The following is a 12757-nucleotide window of genomic DNA, read 5'->3' as shown; positions in this document are numbered from 1 at the left end:
TCTTACAAATGACACGGTCACTTCCGAATCTGAGCTTTGCCACATTTGATCTTGAGATCGAAAGAACCTTAACTCATGTTAACAAGCTCGGCATCGGTTGGCATTTGGGAATAGTGAATCAGAGTCTCTTGACGAGTAACCCGATTCACTATCACATTCTAATTGTGATTCTCACTCTACATTCAACGAGAAAATATTGTACTCTTCTGTTGGTAGTTCTAACGCCTCTGTGAGTGACTTAGGTAATGACGATATGGCAGAGCCTAGGATGTTACTCTTAAAGAAGCGGGAGCCCTGGACATAATTTTTCAACCTCTACAAGTGCAATATTTATGAGCGGATAATTTATACGCTTTTTGGCATTGTTTTTACATAGTTTTTAGTATGATTTAGTTAGTTTTTAGTATATTTTTATTAGTTTTTAATTAAAATTCACATTTTTGAACTTTACTATGAGTTTGTGTGTTTTTCTATGATTTCAGGTAATTTCTGGCTGAAATTGAGGGACTTGAGCAAAAATCATATTCAGAGGTTGAAGAAGGACTACAGATGCTGTTGGATTCTGACCTCCCTGCACTCAAAGTGGATTTTCTGGAGCTACATAACTCCAAATGGCGCACTCTCAATTGCGTTGGAAAGTAGACATCCAGGGCTTTCCAGCAATATATAATAGTCCATACTTTGATTAAGGATAGATGACGTGAACCGGCATTGAACGCCAATTCCATGTTGCATTCTGGAGTCAAACGCTAGAAACAGGTTGCAAAGTGGAGTTAAACGCCAGAAACAGGTTACAAACTGGCGTTCAACTCCAAGAAAGACCTCTACACGTGTAAAGCTCAATACTCAGCCCAAGCACACACCAAGTGGGCCCTGGAAGTGGATTTCTGCATCATTTACTCATTTCTGTAAACCCTAGTAACTAGTTTAGTATAAATAGGACTTTTTACTATTATGTTTAGATCTTCGAATCTTTGATTAGTTTCATGCTATCTTAGACTTTTTTGAGGGCTGGCCATTCGGCCATGCTTGAACATTTATCACTTGTGTATTTTCAACGGTAGAGTTTCTACACACCATAGATTAAGGTGTGGAGCTCTGCTGTTCCTCAAAGATTAATGCAAAGTACCACTGTTTTTCTATTCAATTCAACTTATTCTGCTTCTAAGATATTCATTCGCAATTCAATATGATGGATGTGATGATCGTGACAATCATCATCATTCTCAACTTATGAACGCGTGCCTGACAACCACTTCCGTTCTACCTTAGATTGAATGGATATCTGTTGCGGTATTTTATTACCACACTTACTAACCGACAAGTGCACCGGGTCGTACCAAGTAATACCTTACGTGAGTAAGGGTCGATCCTACGAGGATTGATGGATTAAGCAACAATAGCGTTTGATAGGATTAGTTAGACAGACAGAAAATAGTGTTGAGATGCAATATAAAAAACATTAAACAATATCAAAATATTGAAGAAAGGCAAGTAATTAAGATGGGAATAATATATGGAGAAGATAGTTAAGGTTTCAGAGTTATCTATTTTTCCGGATTAACTTTTCTTACTAACTAATTTAATTATGCAGGATTTAATTTATGGCAAACTGTATGTGACTAGACCCTAATTCCTTAGACCTTCCTAGTCTCCCCTAAAATTCATTAATTGCCAATTTCTTGGTCAATTAATTCCAATTAGAGGGTGATAATCAATTTCTAGTTTATATGCCACAAAAACTCTAATTATCCAAGAGGTAAAAGGATTATATGTCACATATCCTATTAAATTCAGATAATTAAAATTTAGGAGAAATAGTTTTCAAGCTGTTGTTCAGGTAAAGAGCTTTTCCAAGTTTTACAAGAACTCAAATAGAAAGAGGGTCATACTTCCGTTCCACCCAAATTCATAAAATAAAGAGCAAAAACAATTCTTAAATTATAAATCCACACATAAATTAAAATAGTAAAAGCAATAAAATTATTCCATACAAATAGACAGAGCTCCTAACCTTAACAGTGGAGGTTTAGTTGCTCATAGAAAAGAAAGAAAATTAGGATTGTCAGTTATGTTCCCCTGATGGGATGAGGTGGAATCTCCCCAGGACCTCTACAAAGGAAGGAAAGTTTCTCCCTTTTTATAACTAATCCTAATAAATTTAAAATATAATATCTAAAACTAAAAATTAAAATAATATCTTTTCCTAGAATTAAAATTTGAATTTAAATTTGAATTAATTTAAATAATCAAATCTTCAATGGATGGATGGGGACCACTTGAATTGTCCATTATGCAGATCGCTCATGTGACGCGTCCGCGTCATCCACGCGTTCGCGTCATTTGTGCAGATTCCAGTCCACGCGATCGCGTCAGGCACGCGATCGCATCATTGCAATTTCCTCCATTCTGCGCAGTCGCGTGAGCCATGCGTTCGCGTCGGTATTCGCTGGTCATCTCCTTGGCTTCTTCTCTTTCTCTGTAGAAACTTCATCAAATTTCGCCAAATGCTACCTAAAATAAACAGTATTGTACAAAACTCAAAATAGCATCCATAGTGGCTAAAATATAATTAATTCTTAATTAAATTTAACAATTTAGATGCAAATTCACTAGGAAAATATAGGAAAGATGCTCACGCATCACAACACCAAACTTAAACTGTTGCTTGTCCTCAAGCAACCAAAACTAATATAAGCTTAGGATGTGAATTTGGATGAGAATGAGAGTTCGATTAAGCCCATGTCTCTTCTTATAGTGGGATTAAAACTGCAATCCTGAACAGTTTTGGCATCTCACTTTATCCTTTGAAGTTCAGAATGATTGGCATCCATAGGAACTCAGAATTCAAATAGTGTTATTGATTCTCCTAGTTCAGTATGTTGATTCTTGAACACAGCTACTTTATGAGTCTTGGCTGTGACCCTAAGCATTTTGTTTTCCAGTATTACCACCGGATACATAAATGCCACAGACACATAACTAGGTGAACCTTTTCAGATTGTGACTCAGCTTTGCTAGAGTCCGCAGTTAGAGGTGTCCAGAGTTCTTAAGCACACTCCTTTTGCTTTGGACCACGACTTTAACCGCTCAGTCTCAAGCTTTTCACTTGATACCTTCACGCCACAAGCACATGGTTAGGGACAGCTTGATTTAGCCGCTTAGGCCAGGATTTTATTCCTTAGGGCCCTCCTATCCATTAATGCTCAAAGTCTTGGATCCTTTTTTTTTATACCCTTTGCCTTTTAGTTTAAAGGGTTATTGGCTTTTTCTGCTTGCTTTTTCTTTTTCTTTTTCTTTTTCTTTTTTTTCTTTATTTTATTAAATTTTTTTTTCGCAAGCTTTGTGTTTTTCACTGCTTTTTCTTGCTTCAAGAATCAATTTTATGATTTTTCAGATTATCAATAACATTTTTCTTTTTCATCATTCTTTTAAGAGCCAACAATTTTAACATTCATAAACTTCACTATCAAAAAAAATATGTACTGTTCATGTCATGCATTCAGAATCACAGAAAATACCACCACATTTAAGTAAATAAGACTATTATTCAATATAGACCCACTTTCTCATGCAATATATCACACCTATATTTTTTTTTATTTAAGCTCAGTGAGTAATACATGAGATATCTTTTCAGAATTAAAGCAATAGGAAAAACTAAACTAGTCCTAGGATTCTAACTAATAAAGGATCATGCAATAAACAAAGCAAAATAACAGGAAACCGGAACATAACATAGAAAAAGAGGGGAGGAATAAAAAATGAAAGGAACTCAACCACCTTAATTATCCTAGCGGTCGCTTTATTCTTCAGGTTGTGCTCCTCAGTGAAGATGATTCGCCTCCCTTTTGGTGCCATAGGAATAAACAGAAAACTTCTAAGCGAAGTGTCAACACCAAACTTAAAGGTTTGCTTGTCCTCAAGCAAAGAAGAACTGAAAATGGAAGAGAAAAATATTAAGATAAAAGAAAAATAAAAGGATAAGAGAATTAGAGAGAATTAGGATTGGGAGAGAGAGAGAAAGAAAACTGGGCGGCACAAGCGACGCGTTCGCGTCAATGACACGATCGCGTACGTCGCGCATTCTTCATAATGACGCGATAGTGTCAGGCATGCGTTCGCGTGGATGGCCATATATGCAACTGACGCGAACGCGTCAGTCATGCGTCTGCGTGACCAAATTTGTGCTTTTAGCACACTTCTTGCCCCAAGCTGGCACAACTCTCTGCCCAAACGCTCTTTTACGTCGAATTTGCAGGTCACGCGATCGCGTCGGTGACACGACCGCGTGAATGACGAAAATCACAAACGACGCGAACGCGTGGGCCACGCGTCCGCGTGGGCTTGTTTGTGCGAAAGACTTCATTATGGCGCCACTCCCGCACAACTGTCTGTAACTTTTTATTTTTCTTGCACCCCTAGATGACGCGTACGCGTCAGCGACGCTTTCGCGTCGGATGCTTTTTTTTTTTAGATTGAGGTGTTCGGTTCCTGTGATAAAATAGCTGCATGATCAGAAAATTAGTAAGAACTTAATAAAAATCAACTAAGTAAGAAAACTACTATTACGAAAAACAACTAAGAATGAAAAATATTGATCATACCACGGTGGGTTGTCTCCCACCAAGCACTTTTAGTTAAAGTCCTTAAGTTGGACATGTTGTGAGCTTCTTGTCATGGTGGCTTGTGCTTGTACTGATCCAGGAATCTCCACCAATGTTTGTAATTCCAATGGCTACCGGGATCCCAAACTAGGCGCACAACGCCTTTGAGCAAGTTGAAGCAAGCGACAAAGCCCCAAGAGTGTTGATTGTGGGAATGAATTCCAGGGTCCCAAACTTTGCTTTTACACCCGTCTTCTTGTGTATCACCATTGTTCTCAACGGGTGGCAAGCAATTTGAATTCTCACAGAGACATCCAAACAACCTTCTAGACCCATTCAAATTAGCTCTACACCAATTCTTGCACTTCAATTCGGAGCATGCAACCATATTGAGCCTTGCTTGACAACTCTTATCACTAACCATCTTCCTCTTACTCTTGATGCCACAAAGAGCTCTAAGTTGACCATCCATCTCCAGTAGTCCATATTCAAGTGGGAAAGTAAGGATTAAGGATAGGAATTTTACCCACTTGAATGTTGTATTGGATGGTGATGGCCTTGGAAGAGGTCTTGCAAGCTCTACTCCCTTGTGTTCTACTTTGAATTCTACCACCTCCTTGTAAGCTTCCTCAATTTCAACCTCTTCTTCTTGGTAGCTTTGTTTTAATTCAATCTCTTCTTCATTACTTACCAAGGGCATGGGAGGTTGTGTTTCTTCCTCCTTTGTGGGTGCATCTTCCTCCTTTGTTTTTGCATCTTCTTCTTCTTCCATGTGTGAGGATGGAAAGTTCTCTAGTGCACTGGAGTATAAACTCCTTTGATTGATTTCCTCACTTTCTTCCATAGGATCTTGCATTGTATCTCTTGGGAAGGAATTTGCTTGTTCCTCTTCCTGGTACTTGATAATCGACTGCATATGCTTCTCTATATTTTTGACACTTGTCTTTATATCATGTAAGCATTCTTTCATGAGAAGCTCAAGATCTGATGGTATTTGAGATAAATAAGAAAGAGGTGATGGTTCTTGATAAGTGTAAAAAGATGATGGTTCTTGGTATGGATAGAGAGGTGGTGGTTCTTGGTATGGATATGGAGATGGTGGTTCTTGATAGTTAGAACATGGAGCACTGAAGTTTCTTTGGTTTTGACCTTGCCAACCAAAATTTGGATAGTTCTCCCATTCATAATGATATGAATCACTACTCGGGTGTGAGTAGTAACCCATATGATCTCTCTCCATTATTTTTCCTTAACACAAAATACCAAAAAGGATTAAACGCACCATGTGGTAAATAGAAAAGCAAAGAAGACAGAACAAAATTCTAAAAATTAAAATAAAAAAAATAAAATAAAACTAACTAAAAAACACCAAACTTAATTTCAGAAATTAAAAAAAATTATTAATGTTATTTATTTATAAAATTATTTAGTTAATTATTTATTTATTTATTTATTTTTTTAAAATAGAAATAAAATAAAGCTAATGAAATATAGAAAGAAAAAAAATATAATAATAATGAAAAGAACAGAATGAAAATAAAAGAAATTAAAAATAAAAAAAAGTATATAAAAAAAAACACGGTCGAAGGCTCCTTTTAAAAAATTTTAAAAGTTAAACGAAAAAGAAAAAAGGAAAAAAATTTAAAACGGGGACAGGGGTGGGAAACGAAAAAAAAAAGTTTTAAAGATAATAAAACAATACTTAAATGAAATTTAAAATTAAAACGCCTAATCTAAACAATCAAACAACTAATAGTTGTTAATCACAGTCAATCCCTGGCAACGGCGCCAAAAACTTGATTGCGGTATTTTATTACCACACTTACTAATCGGCAAGTGCACCGAGTCGTACCAAGTAATACCTTACGTGAGTAAGGGTCGATCCCACGAGAATTGATGGATTAAGCAACAATAGCGTTTGATAGGATTAGTTAGACAGACAAAAAATAGTGTTGAGATGCAATATAAAAGACATTAAATAATATCAAAAATATTGAAGAAAGGCAAGTAATTAAGATGGGAATAATATATGGAGAAGATAGTTAAGGTTTTAGAGTTATCTATTTTTCCGGATTAACTTTTCTTACTAACTAATTTAATTATGCAGGATTTAATTTATGGCAAACTGTATGTGACTAGACCCTAATTCCTTAGACCTTCCTAGTCTCCCCTAAAATTCATTAATTGCCAATTTCTTGGTCAATTAATTCCAATTAGAGGGTGATAATCAATTTCTAGTTTATATGCCACAAAAACTCTAATTATCCAAGAGGTAAAAGGATTATATGTCACGTATCCTATTAAATTCAGATAATTAAAATTTAGGAGAAATAGTTTTCAAGCTGTTGTTCAGGTAAAGAGCTTTTCCAAGTTTTACAAGAACTCAAATAGAAAGAGGGTCATACTTCCATTCCACCCAAATTCATAAAATAAAGAGCGAAAACAATTCTTAAATTATAAATCCACACATAAATTAAAATAGTAAAAGCAATAAAATTACTCCATACAAATAGACAGAGCTCCTAACCTTAACAGTGGAGGTTTAGTTGTTCATAGAAAAGAAAGAAAATTAGGATTGTCAGTTATGTTCCCCTGATGGGATGAGGTGGAATCTCCCCCAGGACCTCTACAAAGGAAGGAAAGTTTCTCCCTTTTTATAACTAATCCTAATAAATTTAAAATATAATATCTAAAACTAAAAATTAAAATAATATCTTTTCCTAGAATTAAAATTTGAATTTAAATTTGAATTAATTTAAATAATCAAATCTTCAATGGATGGATGGGGACCACTTGAATTGTCCATTATGCAGATCGCTCATGTGACGCGTCCGCGTCATCCACGCGTTCGCGTCATTTGTGCAGATTCCAGTCCACGCGATCGCGTCAGGCACGCAATCGCGTCATTGCGATTTCCTCCATTCCGCGCGGTCGCGTGAGCCATGCGTCCGCGCCGGTATTCGCTGATCATCTCCTTGGCTTCTTCTCTTTCTCTGCAGAAATTCCATCAAATTCCGCCAAATGCTACCTAAAATAAACAGTATTGTACAAAACTCAAAATAGCATCCATAGTGGCTAAAATATAATTAATTCTTAATTAAATTCAACAATTTATATGCAAATTCACTAGGAAAATATAGGAAAGATGCTCACACATCAATATATCTTGGATATCTAATACAGGGGACCGAGTCCGAGTTATTGGTGTCTTCGTGGTATAAGTTAGAACCCATGGACAGCCATTCTTGAGAATCCGGAAAGTCTAAACCTTGTTTGTGGTATTCCGAGTAGGATTCAGGGATTGAATGACTGTGACGAGCTTCAAACTCGCGAGTGCTGGGCGTAGTGACAGATGCAAAAGGATCAATGGATCCTATTCCAGTATTATCGAGAACCGACAGATGATTAGCCATGCAGTGACAGCGCATTGGACAATTTTCACTGAGAGGACAGGTGGCCATTGACAACGGTGATGCCTAACATACAGCTTGCCATGGAAAGGAGTAGGAATGATTGGATGAAGACAGCAGGAAAGCAGAGGTTCAGAGGAACGAAAGCATCTCTATACGCTTATCTGAAACTCTCACCAATGAATTACATAAGTATCTCTATCCTATTTTAATTATCTTTTAGTACACTATAATCTCTTAATACATTTGAATCCGCCTGACTGAGATTTACAAGGTGACCATAGCTTTCTTCAAGCCGACAATCTCTGTGGGATCGACCCTTACTCACGTAAGGTTTATTACTTGGACGACCCAGTGCACTTGCTGGTTAGTTGTACGAAGTTGTGAAACAGAATTAAGAATATGAACGTGCGTATTAAGTTTTTAGCACCATTACCAAGGAAGGAATGATCACGATTTCGCACACCAAGTTTTTGGCGCCGTTGCCGGGAATTGTTCGAGTTTGGACAACTGACGGTTCATCTTGTTGCTCAGATTAGGTAATTTTATTTTAATTTTAAGCTTTTTATTTCTTATTCTCGAAAAATACAAAAAAAATTTCTTTTTTTTTTTCGTTTTTCTCAATTAATTTTTGAAAATTACAAAAAATTTTTATAAAATCATAAAATCAAAAATATTTTTTGTGTTTCTTGCTTGAGTCTAGAGTCAACTTTTAAGTTTGGTGTCAGTTGCATCTTTTTAATTTTCCAAAAATTATTTTCAAAAATTTTATGCATTGCATTCTTCATGATCTTCAAGTCGTTCTTGGCCAGTCTTCTTGTTTGATCTTCATATTTTCTTGTTTTGTGTCTTTTCTTGTTTTTCATATGCATTCTTGAATTTTTAGTGTCTAAAAATTAAAAATCTTTAAGTTTAGTGTCTTGCATGTTTTCTTTTCTTCAAAATTTTCAAAAATAAGTTCTTGGTGTTCATCTTGACATTCAAAGTGTTCTTGGTGTTCATCTTGATATTCATAGTGTTCTTGCATGCATCATGTGTTTTGATTCATAATTTTCATGATTTGTTTCAATTTTGTGTTTTTCTCTTTCATCATTAAAAATTCAAAAATAAAAAAAATAAATTTCCCTTATTTCACTCATAAATTTCGAAAATTTGAGTTGACTTTTTCAAAACTTTTTAAAATTTAGTTGTTTCTTATGAGTCAAGTCAAATTTTCAATTTAAAAACCTTATCTTTTTCAAATCTTTTTCAAAAATCAAATCTTTTTCATTGTTCTTTTGTAATTTTTGAAAATTTCAAATTGATTTTCAAAAATCTTTTTCTTATTTTCATTTCATATTTTCGAAATTAATACCAACATTTAATATGATTGATTCAAAAATATTAAGTTGTTACTTACCTATTAAGAAAGGTTCAATCTTTAAATTTTAAAATCATATCTCTTTGTTTCTTGTTAGTCAAGTAATCAATTTTAGTTTTCAAAATTAAATCTTTTCAATTCCTTATCATATCTTTTTCAATTTCAATCATATCTTTTTCAAAATTAATTTCAAAATTCTTTCTAACTTCTCCCCTAACCTCTTATCTTTTTAAAATTGATTTTTAAATCTTTTTCAATCAATCTTATCTTTTTGTTTCAATCATATCTTTTTCAATTTCAGTCATATCTTTTTCAAAAACAAATTTCAAATCTCTTTTAATCAATCATATCTTTTTGTTTCAATCATATCTTTTTCAAAACTGCCCAACTAACTCTCTACCTTTAATTTTTGAAAATTCCTTCAATCTTTTTCAAAATTTCGTTTTATATTGTTTTAATTTTAATTTAATCTAATTTCAATTTTAATTTTCGAATTTTAAATTTATTTTTAAAATATTTTTATTTTTTTATTTTGTTAAAATTTTTGAATTCTTCTCTCATCTCTAATCTCCTTCTATTTATTTATTCATCCATTAACACTTCTATCCTCACCCCTGTGTTTGGATTCTCATATTTTCCTTCTTCTATTCTTACTTTCTTCTACTCATATAAAGGAATCTCTATACTGTGACATAGAGGATTCCATATTTTTTTTTCTGCTTTCTTCTTCTTTTTCATATGAGCAGGAACAAGGATAAGAACATTCTTGTTGAAGCTGATCCTGAACCTGAAAGGACTCTGAAGAGGAAGCTAAGGGAAGCTAAAGCACACCTCTCTAGAGAAAATCTGACAGAAATTTTTGAAAAAGAAGAAGATATGGCTGAAAATAATAACAATGCAAGGAGGATGCTTGGTGACTTCACTGCACCTAATTCCAATTTACATGGAAGAAGCATCTCAATCCCTGCCATTGGAGCAAACAATTTTGAGCTTAAACCTCAATTAGTTTTTCTGATGCAACAGAATTGCAAGTTTCATGGACTTCCATCTGAAGATCCTTTTCAGTTCTTGACTGAATTCTTGCAGATCTGTGATACTGTTAAGACCAATGGGGTTGATCCCGAGGTCTACAGGCTTATGCTTTTCCCGTTTACTGTAAAAGACAGAGCTAGAGTATGGTTGGACTCTCAACCTAAAGATAGCCTGAACTCTTGGGATAAGCTGGTCACGGCTTTCTTAGCAAAGTTCTTTCCTCCTCAAAAGCTTAGTAAGCTTAGAGTGGATGTTCAAACCTTCAGATAGAAAGAAGGTGAATCCCTCTTTGAAGCTTGGGAGAGATATAAGCAACTGACCAAAAAGTGTCCTTCTGATATGCTTTCAGAATGGACCATTCTAGATATATTCTATGATGGTCTATCTGAACTATCAAAGATGTCATTGGACCATTCTGCAGGTGGATCCATTCACCTAAAGAAAACGCCTGCAGAAGCTCAAGAACTCATTGACATGGTTGCTAATAACCAGTTCATGTACACTTCTGAGAGGAATCCTGTAAGTAATGGGACGCCTCAGAAGAAGGGAGTTCTTGAAATTGATACTCTGAATGCCATATTGGCTCAGAACAAAATATTAACTCAGCAAGTCAATATGATTTCTCAGAGTCTGAATGGAATGTAAGCTGCATCCAACAGTACTCAAGAGGCATCTTCTGAAGAAGAAGCTTATGATCCTGAGAACCCTGCAATAGCAGAGGTAAATTACATGGGTGAACCCTATGGAAACACCTATAATCCCTCATGGAGAAATCACCCAAATCTCTCATGGAAGGATCAACAAAAGTCTCAACAAGGCTTTAATAATGGTGGAAGAAACAGGTTTAGCAATAGCAAGCCTTTTCCATCATCCACTCAGCAAAAGACAGAGAGTTCTGAGCAGACCCCATCTAGCTTGGCAAACATAGTCTCTAATCTATCTAAGGCCACTCTAAGTTTCATGAATGAAACAAGGTCCTCCATTAGAAATTTGGAAGCACAAGCGGGCCAGCTGAGTAAAAGGATCACTGAAACCCTTCCTAATACTCTCCCAAGCAATACAGAAGAAAACCCAAAAGGAGAGTGCAAGGCCATTGAATTGATCATCATGGCCGAACCTACAAGGGAGGGAGAGGACGTGAACCCCAGTGAGGAAGACCCCCTGGGACGTCCAGAGATCAATAAGGAGTTTCCCTCTGAGGAACCAAAAGACTCTGAGGCTCATCTGGAGACCATAGAGATTCTATTAAAACTCCTTATGCCATTCATGAGCTCTGATGAATATTCTTCTTCTGAAGAGAATGAAGATGTTACTGAAGAGCAAGTTGTCAAGTACCTTGGTGCAATCATAAAGCTGAATGCCAAATTATTTGGTAATGAGAGTTGGGAAGATGAACCTCCCTTGCTCACCAATGAACTAAGTGATCTGGATCAATTGAGATTGCCTCAGAAGAAACAGGATCCTGAAAAGTTCTTAATACCTTGTACCATAGGCACCATGACCTTTGAGAAGGCTCTATGTGACCTTGGGTCAGGGATAAACCTCATGCCCCCTCTCTGTAATGGAGAAACTGAGAATCTTTGAGGTGCAAGCTGCCAGAATCTCATTAGAGATGGCAGACAACTCAAGAAAATAGGCTTATGGACAAGTAGAGGACGTGCTAGTAAAGGTTGAAGGCCTTTACATCCCTGCTGATTTCATAATCCTAGACACTGGGAAGGATGAGGATGAATCCATCATCCTTGGAAGACCCTTCCTAGCCACAGCAAGAGCTGTGATTGATGTTGACAGAGGAGAGTTGGTCCTTCAACTGAATGAGGACTACCTTGTGTTTAAAACTCAAGGATCTCCTTCTGTAACCATGGAAAGGAAGCATGAAAAGCTTCTCTCACTGCAGAGTCAACCAAAGCCCCCACAGTCAAACTCTAAGTTTGGTGTTGGGAGGCCACAACCAAACTCTAAGTTTGGTGTTGAACCCCCACAACCAAACTCTAAGTTTGGTGTTGGGAGGTCCCAACCTTGCTCTGATTATCTGTGAGGCTCCATGAGAGCTCACTGTCAAGCTATTGACAGCGCTTGTTGGGAGGCAACCCAATGTTATTTAATCATTTTTATTTTATTTTCTCTTTGTTATTTCATGTTTTATTAGGTTGATGATCATGTGGAGTCACAAAAACTACTAAAAAATCGAAAACAGAATGAAAAATAGCATTGAAAATAGCACACCCTGGAGGAAGGGCTTACTGGCGTTTAAACGCCAGTAAGGAGCATCTGGCTGGCGTTTAACGCCAGAACAGAGCATGAAACTGGTGTTAAACACCAGAAACAAGCAGCAGTCTGGCGTTTAA

General features: G+C 36.1%; 1 non-coding gene across 1 annotated transcript; it reads right to left on the bottom strand.

Annotated features, from left to right (window-relative positions):
• Nucleotides 1-10646: 10646 nt before the first annotated feature.
• On the bottom strand, nucleotides 10647-10754 carry LOC112731251 (small nucleolar RNA R71). The gene has a single exon (XR_003167039.1). It is a non-coding gene; the product is annotated as a small nucleolar RNA R71 (small nucleolar RNA).
• Nucleotides 10755-12757: the final 2003 nt, after the last annotated feature.

Source organism: Arachis hypogaea, chromosome 12, assembly GCF_003086295.3.
Source record: "Arachis hypogaea cultivar Tifrunner chromosome 12, arahy.Tifrunner.gnm2.J5K5, whole genome shotgun sequence".
NCBI classification, from domain to species: Eukaryota; Viridiplantae; Streptophyta; class Magnoliopsida; order Fabales; family Fabaceae; genus Arachis; species Arachis hypogaea.
Note: the sequence above shows the minus strand (reverse complement) of the source record. Positions and strands in the feature narration are given on the sequence as shown.